Here is a 17,159-nt window from a genome sequence, read left to right as displayed (position 1 = left end):
GCTTCTTATGCACTTCGTCGACCAGTGGCGCATATTATACTGACTCACAAGAGCAAAGTGGATTAGGGAGCCAGCCATGGGTTAATCAACTTGTGATTGCCTTAGGCCTTGTACTCAGGTGCAGGGCAATTTGTTCACCTATGGTAGTGGACACTTGGCACCCTGGGATTGGTCAGCAGGCATTTAAAAGGAGGTCTCTCAGAGTGATCAGTGCCCACTGTTATTTTCCCTCAACCTGGTATAGGTCACAACTCCTAGTGACTGAAGACTACCAGGAACTTACAGCGGACCCAAGATCTGGAGTGACTCGACTGCCAAGTGCACAGCATCATTCAGCACTGGTTGGGACTATTCCTGGAATCTCCTTGCCTGGTTTTTTGTTATTATTCCTTGTTACCAGCAAGTGTCCTGGACGTTTATGTTTCTGGTGAATAAACACCTTTTTGCTTTCATCACTGGTCTGTTTGTTGGTGCCTTGCATTACACTTGGCTGCAAAAAAGTGTCACACATCTGGTATCGCCGTACTCAGGAGAAGTTGGGCAATGTGTTTTGGGGTGTCATTTTACATATATCCATGCTGGGTGAGAGAAATATCTCGACAAAAAGACAACTTTTCCCATTTTTTTTATACAAAGTTGGCATTTGACCAAGATATTTTTCTCACCCAGCATGGGTATATGTAAAATGACACCCCAGAACACATTCCCCAACTTCTCCTGAGTACGGTGATACCAAATGAGTGACATTCCAAAGTGCACCTTTCGGATTTCACCGGTCATTTTTTACAGATTTTGATTGCAAACTTCTTCTCACACATCTGGGCCCCTAGAATGCCAGGGCAGTATAACTACCCCACAAGTGACCCCATTTTGGAAAGAATACACCCCAAGGTATTTTGTGATGGGCATAGTGAGTTCATGGAAGTTTTTATTTTTTGTCACAAGTTAGTGGAATATGAGACTTTGTAAGAAAAATAAAAAATAAAAATCATCATTTTCCGCTAACTTGTGACAAAAAATAAAAAGTTCTATGAACTCACTATGCCCATCAGTCAATACCTTAGGGTGTCTACTTTCCGAAATGGGGTCATTTGTGGGGTTTTTCAACTGTCTGGGCATTGTAGAACCTCAGGAAACATGACAGGTGCTCAGAAAGTCAGAGCTGCTTCAAAAAGCGGAAATTCACATTTTTGTACCATAGTTTGTAAATGCTATAACTTTTACCCAAACCAATTTTTTTTTTACCCAAACATTTTTTTTTAATCAAAGACATGTAGAACAATAAATTTAGCGAAAAATTTATATATGGATGTCGTTTTTTTTGCAAAATTTTACAACTGAAAGTGAAAAATTTCATTTATTTGCAAAAAAATCGTTAAATTTTGATTAATAACAAAAAGCAGCAATGAAATACCACCAAATGAAAGCTCTATTAGTGAGAAGAAAAGGAGGTAAAATTCATTTGGGTGGTAAGTTGCATGACCGAGCAATAAACGGTGAAAGTAGTGTAGTGCAGAAGTGTAAAAAGTGGCCTGGTCATTAAGGGGGTTTTAGCTAGCGGGGTTGAAGTGGTTAAAGCGGCTCTTGAGAGTGGTAGAGTCTGACAATGTGGCACCAGAAAAGGCTTTGCCCTTATGCTTTAGATAGCTGTCAAATTACATTTGTTCAATAGTGTAAAAGTCCAGCAATACAGATAGCGAGCTTATACTAAAACGGGGTATCAATATGTATCAACAGTTAGTCCAGCAAGAGTACCCTGTTTATCCATTAAGTAACTAAATTTAATAGGTAAGTTCAGAATTTACATATATACAGACAAAACAGTTCTATGCAAATGATCCATGTAGAGGCCAGAATATGGATACCTAAGATACAGGTATACATAGGCGGGAGGCCGGGGAAAGTTATCCCTAGCACTGATTCCCTGATCTGGTCCTCTGCCCAGGGACGTCTCCTGATGGTGGGGGCGCCCTGTCCCCGTACCTGAACTCCAACTCCTAATTATCCCTGGTGAGGTGAGTGATGGAGTGGGACGATATACGTGGTGTCTAACATGGAAAACAAGCACAGATAGGAAAGGATAGGTTACAAAGGTGTCCACTGTATACTGCCCTCATGGCGTAACCAGGAGGTACAGGGCCCACCTAGAAGATAAAATATACTAACAAAACGCACAATTGGGTATAGATATATTAAGATAATTATAGATGACCTACAAACCCCGACGCGTTTCACCCAAACGGAGGGTTCATCAGGGGGTTACGTGTAGTAGGTATGCAAAGATAATGGGACCATTGCCAATGGTTATGGCCGCCCCAGTTCAGTGATGCGTGCGTGCATATATAACAGGAATAGACAATCCTTTATGACACTGCAGACCCACAGTAATGAAACGATTGCCAAATGGCAGTTTACATACGTTTTTGGCAGCGTGGTGAGTGAACTCGACTACCAACATACACACTGAGGTTGGCAATAATATATTGCAAACAAGGTCGTTCCTGAGGAGGCTCATAGATAGGAGCATATGCACCTGACTGAAGTGCAGCACGAAAGATATGCGTGCCCCAGTTTAGTCACCCAGGATGCCGGGTTACCCACCCAGAGGATACATGGTGTGGTCAGTGGTGTGGAATAATGGGTCTGAGGTGGTGATCCTCAGTTTAGCCCTCCCTTTTAACCCCCCAAAGCCCATACACAGGTGGATATCTAATTAATTAAGGTGTGGCCGAAAGAGTAGGGCGTGCCAGGGGGAGGCATGCTCATTAATGAGGTTGTGTAGATGTCATGACCTGGTGGATACAAGATGGAGGTGCCCCATGCTGTCCTATGTAGTTTGTAATCGGCCAGCATGTGTGCTTGGCCCGCACGCCGGTATGCGTGTCAACGTGGACCGCACACCGGAAGTGACGTACATGTATTCACCATCAAACCGGAAGTGCGGTGTATGCGTGTCAGCTTGACACGCATACTACCGCTGATGTCGACCAGTTGATGATGCGCCGAAAACGAGGCTGTCCTGGTATATGGAGACAGTAGGCAAAACATGTATAGATGAAGGTGCCCCATGCTAACCTACGTAGTTTGTTATCAGCCAGCATGTGTGCTTAGCCCGCACGCCGGTATGCGTGTCAGCGTGGACCGCATACCGGAAATGACGTAAATATAGTCACCATCATACCGGAAGTGCGGTGTGTGCGTGTCAGCTTGACACGCATATTGCCGCTGATGACTACCAGATGATGATGCGCCAGAGTTATATGATGACAGTGGGCTGAACATGTATGAATGGTCAAACAGTACACATACATGATGGGGGATAGTCTGTGGTCCGGTTGGGCCAGGTCGCAAGGGTTGCAAGTAATGGGCAAAAGTAGGGGACATGTATAGGGTGGGGCATGAGGAGTTTCTGTGCCAGAAAAGATGCACACAGAGCTGTTACTGTACATGTATATAACTACTGACGTACAAAGAAGATATATACAGAGAGCTCCCTTCAGGATAACAAGGAAGCCCCATACAGGGTATGTCACTGTGAATAGACATCCCATTAAATGTAACGTTCGGGTACTTTACGTACCCAGGCTATACGCCAGGGAATTAAAGATATTACTGAGGTCAGAATTGCAGGGGGGATGGCCACCTGATAGGGGATACCCCACTAACAAGGCCAGATCAGTGAAGCAAGGGGAAGTTAATGACAGAATGGAGGTCACCATTCATGTCATAAGGCAATGAGAGAGAATGAGCAGTTATAGAAAGCAAGAGAAAGTCAAGCGCTCGTTAAGTCCTCGGGGTGATTGGGAGCGAAATCTATAAATCCACTCGCTCTCCTTCTGTAGGATACGTCTGTCCAAATCACCGCCTCTTGGAGAGGGGGATATCAGTTCAAGGACAGTGAAGCGAAGGCAAGAGGGATCACCACCATGACAGTCATTTACATGAGTAGCCACGGGTGTGGGCTCTTTTTTGATGACGTCATTAACGTGTTCCAGGATTCTTCTCCTGAACTCACGTATCGTCTTGCCAACATAATCCATAGGGCATGGGCACTGGCAGAGGTAAACCAGCCCACTGGAGAGACAATTAACAAAGTCCCGGACCTGGAACGTTTGACCAGTGACCGAACAGGTGACAGACTTGGTGGTTCGAACATATTGGCAGGCCTTGCACCGACCGCATTTGAATATACCGATGGGTTTCCGGTTGAGCCAAGAGCCAGCCTTCTGAGGTGGTGAAAAATGGCTGTGAACCAGACGGTCCCTAAGGCTCCTACCTCGCCTATAAGAGACCGACGGATATTTGCTTATGATATCTGAAATATCAGCATCCATTTGTAGGATCGGCCAGTATTTCTGTAGGATTTCTCTGGTTTCACGGTTGGCGGCATCGAAATTGGCGATGATACGTGCCGGTTGAGGATCATCAGAGGTACGTCTTCTAGGTACCAGGAGTTCAGTCCGTGGTCTAGTGGATGCTTTCTGAAAAGCCTCCCGCAGAATATCCCTCGGATACCCCCTTGCCAAAAATCTATCTTGAAGCTTCCCGGCCTCCTGAAAAAAGGAGGAGTCATTAGAGCAGTTTCTCCTCACTCTTAAGTATTGCCCCTTGGGTATACCTCGTCTGAGAGGGGCGGGGTGATAGCTGCTCCAATGGAGAAGAGAGTTGGTGGCCGTACTCTTACGATAGATATTTGTTAAAAGACTGTCACCCACCTTAGTGACCCTTACATCTAGGAAGGTAATGGATTCATAATCCCATTCACAGGTGAATTTAAGACCAATACTATTAGCGTTAAGGTCTGTGACAAACCGTTTAAAGCTGAGGGGATCACCCTTCCAGACTATAAACACATCGTCTATAAATCTGGTCCAAAATTGGATGTAGTCAGCCCACCAGACGATGTGGTCCGGAAAAACCTGCGTGTCCTCCCACCAGCCCAGGAAGAGGTTGGCGTATGACGGAGCACAGGGACTGCCCATCGCCGTCCCCCTGAGCTGGTGGTAAAACCGTGCATTGAACAGAAAGTAGTTGTGGTTAAGAGTGAACGTCAAGAGTTCACGGATGAAAACATTATGCAAAGAACAGTGAGTCCCTCTGGTTTTGAGATAGTGATCCACAGCCCTTAAACCATGCTCATGTGGTATAGAGCTATACAGAGCCTCGACGTCTATGCTGCCGAGGATGCATGCCGGATCCAGATTCAAGGTATTAATTTTATTGAGGAAGTCCATCGTGTCCCTCGTGTATGCGGGGAGGGACACGACGAACTCCCTCAGAATCTGGTCCAGATAAATGCCACTATTTTGTGTCAGGCAGTTGACGCCTGACACAATAGGACGGCCTTTTAAAGGGGAGGTACCCTTGTGTACTTTGGGTAGGCCATAGAAAGTAGCGACCAAGGGTTTCACTGGTAATAGAAATGTGTATTCAGTGGTGCTAATGACCTTATTCTGTAGACCCGTGTTCAAGATGTTTTTGAGTTTACCCAAGTAAAGAGCAGTAGGGTTGTTCTGCAGTACCTCATACCCCTCCCTGTCTTTAAGGAGGTCCAGGCACATATTTTTATATAATGGGGAGTCAAGGATGACAAGGTTGCCACCCTTGTCTGATGGCTTGATCACGATCGTGCTATCCCTTTCCAGTGACCTAAGTGCCTCCATCTCTGACACTGAGAGATTGAAGGACCTGGGTCTCACATGCCCCAGCTGGTCAAGATCTCGTGTGACCAGCTGGAGGAAGATGTCAATATGTTCTGAACTCAGTGGAGGCGGCATTCTACTGCTTTTGGGCCGTAGCTTGGTGAACGGGCCTACTGTCTCCATATACCAGGACAGGACGGGTTTTGCCTACTGTCTCCATATACCAGGACAGCCTCGTTTTCGGCGCATCATCAACTGGTCGACATCAGCGGTAGTATGCGTGTCAAGCTGACACGCATACACCGCACTTCCGGTTTGATGGTGAATACATGTACGTCACTTCCGGTGTGCGGTCCACGTTGACACGCATACCGGCGTGCGGGCCAAGCACACATGCTGGCCGATTACAAACTACATAGGACAGCATGGGGCTCCTCCATCTTGTATCCACCAGGTCATGACATCTACACAACCTCATTAATGAGCATGCCTCCCCCTGGCACGCCCTACTCTTTCGGCCACACCTTAATTAATTAGATATCCACCTGTGTATGGGCTTTGGGGGGTTAAAAGGGAGGGCTAAACTGAGGATCACCACCTCAGACCCATTATTCCACACCACTGACCACACCATGTATCCTCTGGGTGGGTAACCCGGCATCCTGGGTGACTAAACTGGGGCACGCATATCTTTCGTGCTGCACTTCAGTCAGGTGCATATGCTCCTATCTATGAGCCTCCTCAGGAACGACCTTGTTTGCAATATATTATTGCCAACCTCAGTGTGTATGTTGGTAGTCGAGTTCACTCACCACGCTGCCAAAAACGTATGTAAACTGCCATTTGGCAATCGTTTCATTACTGTGGGTCTGCAGTGTCATAAAGGATTGTCTATTCCTGTTATATATGCACGCACGCATCACTGAACTGGGGCGGCCATAACCATTGGCAATGGTCCCATTATCTTTGCATACCTACTACACGTAACCCCCTGATGAACCCTCCGTTTGGGTGAAACGTGTCGGGGTTTGTAGGTCATCTATAATTATCTTAATATATCTATACCCAATTGTGCGTTTTGTTAGTATATTTTATCTTCTAGGTGGGCCCTGTACCTCCTGGTTACGCCATGAGGGCAGTATACAGTGGACACCTTTGTAACCTATCCTTTCCTATCTGTGCTTGTTTTCCATGTTAGACACCACGTATATCGTCCCACTCCATCACTCACCTCACCAGGGATAATTAGGAGTTGGAGTTCAGGTACGGGGACAGGGCGCCCCCACCATCAGGAGACGTCCCTGGGCAGAGGACCAGATCAGGGAATCAGTGCTAGGGATAACTTTCCCCGGCCTCCCGCCTATGTATACCTGTATCTTAGGTATCCATATTCTGGCCTCTACATGGATCATTTGCATAGAACTGTTTTGTCTGTATATATGTAAATTCTGAACTTACCTATTAAATTTAGTTACTTAATGGATAAACAGGGTACTCTTGCTGGACTAACTGTTGATACATTTGTTCAATAGACTGCCGTTACTCCTGACTCCTCCGTTAACATAAATGCTTGGCTTAGCTGAGCATGATGTTTTTTCAGTAAAGAGATGTAAATAAGCTGCCAGCGAATTATATTATGAGGAAACAAACACTCAGTATGTTGACATTTATGGCTCATCCTTCTTTCCCCCAACATCTGCCATCAGAAGAACATCAGGTGAACCTGGTTGGCCGATTTCGGTGACTTTCATCTAATGTGTATGGACAAGCTCAGATTCATTGTTGCATAGTAAATGGAATGCATTAGTAAATTTAATTTGTAATTTTTTACTCTACTAAAGTGTTTCCAGCCAACTGTAAGCTCAACAACAATGCTGGGGACAACACAGGCTCACAGAATGGGACTGACAAATGATAAAGGGCATACTGTCTGAACTCATTTAAAACACTTACTTCTAACTTGTTCCTATCTTTGGAAGCAATGTTAGCAGAAGCAATGTCACTAGGGGAGCTTCAATGATTGTGTTTTCATGAGCACAAAAGAGTGAGTGGTGTAAAGCTTACCAGCGTTGAATGGTAGAACAGGGGAAGCACATTCCCTGGGGTGATGATTCATTCTTCTTTATATGGCTGAATGATGAATCTACATCTGGCTGATACTCAGAATCGGTGCTAACTGTGAGGTTTGATGATAATATTTTGGCCTGGGCCTCAAATTTCCATATAGCAGCCAATATATTGGATAAAAGCTTTCTTCAAACTTTGCAAGACCATTATCGCTCTTGTTTCAGGACATCAGTTTCCTTCTAAACAAAATAAGGTCCCTTTCTCCTATTTACATCAGCGAGCTGGATTCTGGCTAGTTTCCATACATGTAATAATATCAAAGAGATTGATCAGAGAAAGATCCCAGCATAAACATTATAACAAAGAAAAAAAAGCGAATTTCCATAAATTAAAAAATATATAATAAAAAACTGTGCAAACAATTGCAATAACATAATGCTGTTCATTACAACTAATTACATTTTAGCTCGTATTATATAGACTAGATTTCATCTAGCATCTGATTGATCTCCATAATGAACATTGTTCTTCACTGCATGTTTTACTAACAGTGTTTATTATGACAGATTTAAAGCACTTGGGTCCTAAAGAACATCTTCATTGAGGTTGCATGTTCTCCCCAAGTTCCTCTGTCCAAGTAGTCCTGTCTAAAAAAAAATGCACATTCCAAAAACTTTCTATTCATACAAATCAGTTCAGCCTGTAGCTATCTAGCTAAGACTATCCTATGAACATGTGTACCTGGGTGGGTCGAACATGTATGCATATTGTGAGGAAGAGGAGGATCAAACATTGGGCAAAGATTTCATGCGCCAGTCACCGTTAATTCCTATTACAATAAATACTAATTGACGACAGTAGCTAGAAGTCACTTACTGTATATGTGCTGTAGCGGTTACCATTAATTGTGATCAAAATTAATTGGATGACATGAAAATCACACCATAGACTAATTAATGTATCTTCTCACCCTTTCATTACCCAATCATGGAGTCTGACATGCATTCTGCCTTGTGGGGTCAGACATCCATGAAGTAATCCAGTTGACTATTCTGTATATTTTCTTTAGTAGGCACTAAAATTTGCCCTTTTAAACCCATTGAGTCATTGCCTTTTAAGCCACCCACTAAACAAATAGAGGAAGTTTTCAGTATTTAGTTACGGGTAATAGAGCATGGCACAGGTTTTAGCAATATGTCTGCTTTCTGGCAGTCCTCTTATGTTAATGAGGAAACCAGACCTAGGCTCACTTCCTCCACATTTTCTTTCTCGGCAGTGCACCCTGTAACTGCTTTGTATTTTTCTTCCTGATCATGGCTATGATATTATTCACTTCCACCTTCTACTGCCTCTAAAGATTCATGTCCACCCTTGATAACCTCAATTGGCTATGTTAAATCTCCATGCCATGATCTGATCCTTTGTATACAGCTGCAGAAACACTTGAGGATCATTTTGAAGTTAATTTAAAGTCTGTTGATGGAAACTATCCATCAGTGAAAATAAGCTGCTATATTCACATTCAGTCCTGTGCAGCAGCATGATGAAAAGCATAGATTAACTCAGTAGGGGAATAAACAACCGTGGGCTAGGAAATAAAATCACATTGGCGCTACATGCAGCGTCAAACGTTATAAAGCTTCTATATGGTCTACTAAAGAAAATGAGATTCACTAAGTAGGTACTATATAATCAATGGTTTCAGAGGGCAAAATATATTATTTATCAGTGAGTGTATGGGTCTATCACTTTACAGCCCTCACAGACGATAAGGTACAGATCATTAAACACAAAACATACATGCATAAGTAGCTGCAGGCTCTCGTGTCTAGCATGCAGCCACGTAGGCTGCGTGGCTGCACGCTAGACACGAGAGCCTGCAGCTACTTATGTATGTTTGTTTTTTTATGTGCCGGCTTCCTTACTTTGCATGTACGCTCCTGATGAATAAGCTGCAATATACAGCAGCTAAGAAACGCGTTGAGCATGTGATCTGATTAGAGACATATTAGCCTCTTGTTACACAGCGACGAAAGTAGCTAGGAAGCAGCATTACAGAATAGCCAGTTTCTGTGTTTAATCAGGGAAGCTATACAGGGTTCATCGTCAACACAGTGTTTAATGATCTGTACCTCATCGTCGGTGAGTGCAACGAATGTATGAGGGCTGTAAAGTGATAGACCCATACACTCACTGATAAATAAAATATTTTGCCCTCTGATCCACACGCAGACCCAGGATCCTGTCTTAGGGTGCAAGACAAATATTCACACCTGGAATGAGTGTGATCTTGGGGTCTATCTATGTTAGCACTGAAGTTTAATCATCCACGTTTTTAGAGTATATTTAATAAAAGTTATATTTTAGCGATTGACACCTTATTAGTTAACATACTAAAGAAAATGGTCTACAATGCGGGAGAATAAAGTAGATAGATAAATAGACTAGACAGACACATGCATTAGAAACATAATACTTTAGATAGCTAGACAGTTAGATAGCACATAGACGGCATGGTGGATCAGTGGTTAGCACTGGTGCCTTGAAGTGCTGGGTTCCAAGTTTGGAATCCAATCAAGGGCAACATCTGCATGGAGTTTATATGTTCTCAGTGTGTTAGCATGGGCCTCCTCCAACACGCCAAAGACATACTGATACGGAATTTAGATCAGCAGCCAGCCCGGAGATGTCACAGCCTTATAAATACGGTGGCCATCTTAGATTCTGCCATTCTCCATCGTACTTTGTTCAGGGACAGACGTTTTTGCAGGCGCTAGGGACAGTGAAAGAAAACCTCATTGTGAAAAAAAAAATGTTTTATAAGTGCGCAATAAGGATAGGGAGGAATTATTTCACAGCATCTTAGTGCATGGACAGATGTTGCAGAGGCTAGGGAGAGTGATAAAGAAAACATCATTGGGAAAAAATATGACTTACAAGTGCAGGGAAAGATTATTTAGGGATCCAAATAGCCATTATACAGCTCTGGCATTCCAGCAATTTGTTGTAAAGGTGCAAGTGTTTTGTTGAAAAGCCTTTAGTGGCTTATATCTGTGGAAAAAGAGAAATATATACTCTGTTCACTTCTGCAGCTAAATATGGTAAAAGCGTTTAGTGCCCTATTATAGTACAATATGAGAAAAATAGACGCTGTTAACATTTCGTGTTATTTGCACTAAAAACATTTATTGTCATAATTCAGTACAATACGAGAAAAATACATGCCGTTCACATTTGGTGTTATTTGCGCTAAAAACATTTATTGTCAGATCAGTACAATACGAGAAAAATAGACGCTGTTCACATTTCGTGTTATTTGCACTAAAAATAATTTAGTGGACTATTTCAGTACAATACGAGAAATATATACTCAGTTCACGTTTGCTGTTATTTGCGCAGAAATAATTTAGCGGCCTATTTGAGTACAAAAATATAAATATATTTGAGGCTTTTAGTGGTGTTTTTGCTTTTAATTTATTCAATTCAGCTAAAAGTATGTCAGACAGAGAAGTGCCAGGCCATGCAAATAGGAGTGGCAGAGGCGTAAATGATTCTGGCACAGGCACAGGTTGGAGCAGAGTAAGAGGGAGTTGCACCAGGGGTTTCTTTCCAAGGCCTGAGCTCCCAGTGTCAGCCAGCGGTCTTGTCTTGACCAGAAACCCAGCGGTTCTTGATTGGTGGACTTGATCTTTGGCTTCGTCGCAAGTGACAGTAGCACCAGCGGCCTGAGTCTAGAGTCGCTGATGAGCAGCTTTCTTCACCCGCATAGTGAAGAAACTGCTCACCAGCAGCAGCAGGTAGACCTGGAGCAGGAACTGAACCAGCAGCTGGTGGAATACTTTGACAGCACCCTGTCAGCCATCATTGAAGATCCACTGGACTACTGGGCAGCCAAACTGGATTTGTGGCTGCAACTTGCAGAGTTTGCCCTGGAAAAGCTGTCCTGGCCAGCCAGTAGTGTAGCATCAGAGTGGGTATTTAGTGTGGTGGGGGCCATAGTTACCCCAAGGAGAACTCATCTGTCCACCTAAATTGTGGAGAGACTGACCTTTGTCAAGATGAATCAGGCATGGATCAGCCAGGATTTCCACCCACCAATGACTCATGCATCTGATTAGATCATCCATGCCGCCTCACCCAAACCTTGACAAAAGATACAGGTTTCTTCTGTCTGCATGCCTCAACTACTACTCTGATGCTGCCACCCGCCTGATGCCAAGTGTTCCTTTATTCAACCAACTTCCTCAGAGGGTACTGCCACTGGTATTGCCACTCACTGCCCCACTCTGTCAACGGGTCAATTTGTGGTATCCTTATGCTGCTGCTGCCATCTCTACACTATGTCACCTTGCCACTCTGTGGTATCCTCCTTATGCTGCTGCTGCAGCTGCCTTCTCCACACTCTGTCACCATGACACTCTGTGGTATCCTGATGCTGCTGCTGCTGTCATTGTGCCACTCTGTGGTCTCCGCCTGATGCTGCCGCCACCTCAACACTCTGTCATTGTGCCACTTTTTGGTCTCCTTATACTTCTCCCAATTCTAGATTCTGACATTGTGCCGCTCTGTGGCCTCCTCATACTGCTGCCACCTACAGACTCTGTCAATGTGCCACTCTGTGGTCTCCTCATGCTGCTTACACATCATCACTATGTCATAGGGCTACTCTGTGGACTTCTCATGCTGTTCCCACCCTCCTCACTTCATGAATGGGCCACTATTTTGCCTTTCAGCCTGGCTGACATCATCATTTATTTGACCTTTCTTCTGGTCTGTCAGAAGGAAGGAAAGATAAGACGCATAACGGATCCTGTCTGTGTTGCAGTTGCAAGGCCTGTATGGTCCCATCAGAATTGGCTTATCATTTGGTAACTAAAAGCAGAAGTGGGTACAAAACACAGAAGACATGCAAATATGCTCCACATACAGGATCCATTTTTTGTGGGTTATTGTTCTGACGGGTCAGAGGAAGGGCAAATTAATCATTTACCTCGTACTACCATTTACTAATTACAATGTTAGATCTTATGATAATTGTCGATGAGATCAATAAATATGTTTGTACACCTTTCTTGCCTTTTTTCTGGCCAAAAACTTACTGCAATGGTGACACATCCCCGCTGCGACCAGGCTGAGGCGGTGGTCATGTGTGGAGACGTAACTCAATGGCAGTGATCAGGTAAGTATACTCACCACCGCAGGTACAGCCACACTGAGGGGTTTGAAAAAATGGTCAATAAAGGTGTACAACCCCTTTACAGTAGTGTACAGGAATAGACAAGGAAAAGGCACCCTAAAAAGGCACTTTACATTTGGCAGAATTTGTTGCAGGAAAATTTTGGGACAACCTCCCTGCCGATTTCCTTCAAAAACTGTGTGCAGCATGTTTGTGTTTTGCTCCTTCCTCCGGGTTCCTTCCCTGTCTGGGACTGGAGGAGTTAATTACCTGTCTGGGTGTGGTCACTAGGTGTCTTAATTGCCTGTGGCTTTAAGGCCTCATGCACACGACAGTATTTTTTCACGGTCCGCAAAACGGGGTTCCGTTGTTCCGTGATCGGTGTCCAATTTTTCTTCCGTGTGTCTTCTTTGATTTTTGGAGGATCACCAGACCAGAAAAGTGAAAAAAAAATCTAAGTCAAGTTTGCCTTAAAAAAGATAAGAAAAAAATGGACACGGATCACTGACGCGGATGACAATCTTGTGTGCATCCGTGTTTTTTCACTGACCCATTGACTTGAAGTCCGCGAACCGTTGTCCGTCAAAAAAATAGGACAGGTCATATTTTTTTGATGGACAGGAAACACGGATCACGGACGTGGATGACAAACGGTGCATTTTCCGAGTATTCAACGGACCCATTGAAAGTCAATAGGTCCGCAAAAAATCACAGAAAACGGAACAACGGACACGGATGCACACAAACGTCGTGTGCATAAGGCCTAAGGATGGAGTCATTTGTACTCCAGCCTTTGTTTGTGCTGGAGCTTTGCTCCTTTCCTGGGTGTTCCATCTGCCCAGTCCTAGTGGGACATCAATGTCTCTCCGATGTCTTCATCTTTTATCCTTCCCTTTACTATCCATTTTGTGGTATGGTGTTTATGTATGGGTGGTTGTTGTGAAGTCTTGTTTGGTAGTGATAAGCGGCAGGGGCTATATTTGAATTCACAATATTTCACGAATATTTTGTAGAATATTCGTAATATATTCGCAAATTCAAGAATTAGAGATTTTTTTTTAATGCAAAAAATCTGCAATGTAAAAATAGCGTAATGCGAATTCGTAATGCAAAATACAGGCATGGGTCACTTTGGCTAAATTTTTCAAGCAGCTAGAAGTTTCAGGAGTTTCTCATGAGACTGGAGATAATGGTTGGCACAGCAGAACATTACACTAGCTTTAGATGCAGATAGTCAAGTGCTCCAATATATTTGCGATTGCGCTAATCAGCAGTGATTTCGAATATTTTTTCGCACTATGTGCAACTTCACATTTTAGCAGGTCTGACTACAGATTACTGATTGGTGCACTAAGTATTGTTGTGAACTTGACATTGCTTCCTTCTCATTGGCCCACAAGTAAGAAACAGAGAGGAATCATGTGTTCAGATGAAAAAAATGCAGACTATTCAATATAGCACTATATTCTAAATATTCGTGAATTCTCGAAGTGGCGATATTCGTGATAAAAATGTGCCATTCGAATATTCGCGCTCAACACTATTGTTTGGTGTTCCATGTCTGGTCTGTCTATGGTGTATGCTCAGTCCTGCATGGATGCTAGAAATCTCCCTGAGTATCTGTGCCTTCAGTGAGAGGGCCCCAGGGTTCCCTGGAGGGGGAACTACAAATCAGTGAGCAGCTCTGCCTGGTGCCTTCATGCATCCATGCATCCTTCCCGCATGCGGGTCCAGGCAGTTACTGGTGTACTGTGTCCTGTTTCATGTGTGAACTCCAATACATATGCACGGGTTCCAAGCGTGTGGCTGCGGCAGGTAAGTGTGTTGTTCTGGTCCTTACCTGCTGATCCAATAGCTGTTCATGGTCTCCTCTTTTCCCTGCATCTAGCATCTAGGCCAGGTGAGACTCCTGTTCTTCCGTATCTTGTAGGAACGAGTGTCTCATGCCCTTTCATTATCTGTAGGGATGTTCAGGGATTCCACGGTCCGAGGTTCCTGGGTATGAGTCGTCCTAATATCTGGGTCCGCTCATATGGTGTGAGGAGTCAGGGCCAGGATTAGGGTGGCTGTAGGAGGTGACCTTCTCCTTTTTCACTGTATCCAGGCCTAGTTTCTTCCCTGTTTCCCTCTTGGTGTTCGGTGGGGAGTTCCTTCCCACTCCCTACAGTGACAGTATGTCCCACTAGGTGGCCCTCACACTGGAAGGATGGAATATCCAGGGCAAGAGCATAGCTCCAGCACACACCAAGGCTGGAAAACTACTGACCTCAATCTTACAGCACCAGATTAAGAACCGCTATGAAGCCATACCCAGAACACACCTAGCCAGGAAGTTAACCCCTCCAGCTCCAGCCAGGTAAAGAACCAGAAGAAGGAGGAAAGCACAAACATGCTGCACCACAACACGTTGTCCCTGGCAACCAGCAAGCACAACAAACGTGTCACGGCCCACAACAACAAGACCGTGACACAGTCATGACTATACCATTACATTACGCATGCAAATAACATTATTGAAAATCCTTACAATGACTACAGCTAAGCCAATGACTGCAGCTAAGCCTGTGGTAAAGCTAGTAAGGTTTTTTATTTTAAGACTCAGCACAGACTATCTGGAAAATGAGTAATAAATGTTAACTGTACAAGGGTGTCCTCAGGCATCAGAATGCTAAAGGCCCATTCCACTTCATTGCACAGAAATGAGCAGCAGTATACATACCCCAACAGCGGGACTACATACCCCACCAGGGTCCTTTCCCCTGAACATACTTACCCTAATAGTGCCTTCTCCTCTCTCTGTCTCGCTCTCTACCATTCCACTTCATGTCAGAATGCTGACTGTAGGACTTCACAGAAAAGAGCAGGGAATCCTTACAGAATAGAGAGAAGGTGTGGCCATTCCGCCTGACTGGGCACCCCAACCTGGTAGGCCCCATAGCAAATGTGTGGTCTGTCTCCATTGCTATCTTGCACACTGCAGCTGCCATTAAATCAATTAAAAGTTTTTATGATCCCACTGTGGCTGGAACAGCCTTGCAGTCCAACCTGTGACTCTACTGTACCCTCATACTGCAATAGTAGCTTGAAACCAATGAGACGCATTACACAAAATCTCAGTGTAGCCCAGGCATAATATCTGTAGAAGACAATTAAGTATCAATTGCTGGGCATTTCATGATAATGATTAAGTCAAGAACAAAATTACAGGAACACTTATTTTATATCATTGCCCATTCAAGGCCCTGCTCACACCTGCACAAACTTCATCAGATGGACCCCATTGTCTTATAGTGGGGTTTCGGTGGGACTCCATCAAGGTGTCCATTATTTTTTGGGAACATAGCCTTAGCAGGGCTGAAAATAAATGTATGGTTTCATTTTTGTACAATAGGGATTGTAACTCTTAGAATGGACAGCAGGTGGAGATGTTGCCCACTAAACTATCTGCAAAGTAGACAGCTTACAATCTTGTGACAGTCTAGGAAGGTTTTAGGTTGCATGTTGCATGGTTTGATCACATTAACATATGTTGGTGATTCTGTATTTGCTGCACTTGCAATAAGCTCGGGACAAGTTTTCTATTCAGCATACAATATTATGTTACAATGATACAATTTTATATAAATCTTTGTGGTGTTTATTATATTGCACAGGATTTAACATAATGATTCCCTAAACTATACTCTTCTTGTGTAAGGGATATTCTTAACTGTATTTATTGCTATGGAGTCTGGATCCATTCCCAACACTGGATCACATGTAGTAGTCGTGTGTGATATCTATACAACCTAAACTAGTGTATGGAAAATCATGTAAATGGGCCCACTGTGTGCTTAAGATAGGTGCTGGTGCACACATTCGGCAGCTCTCAGATCCTGCACCATTTTAATATTGGAGCAGAGAAAACTTTTTCATCACAAATCATGTCCCATCAAAATGTCACAAGATGTAAAAATAAATAAAAGCAATGGGTGAATATATAATATTTAGATTTATTTGATGACACTGTAGCTTAACTGCAATGCCAAAATGAAACAGAGATCAGGACTTTGTCAATGGTTTTGCTAGTTGCTAACATAATGGAAACGATTAACTGTCGGTAAAGAAGATTTGATAAGATAGCAGATATCCAGGGCCAGACTGGCCCACCAGAGTACCAGAAGATCCTCCAGTGGGCCCAAAAGATCCAAGATATTTGGAACTGCCTTTGGAGTAAATGACTTGTTTCTAGGGTCTTTTCTTTGACTCAAAATCTATTAGCCTTTATTGATGGG

This window comes from Bufo gargarizans, chromosome 3, assembly GCF_014858855.1.
Source record: "Bufo gargarizans isolate SCDJY-AF-19 chromosome 3, ASM1485885v1, whole genome shotgun sequence".
Lineage (NCBI taxonomy): Eukaryota > Metazoa > Chordata > Amphibia > Anura > Bufonidae > Bufo > Bufo gargarizans.
This window is presented reverse-complemented; position numbering follows the sequence as displayed.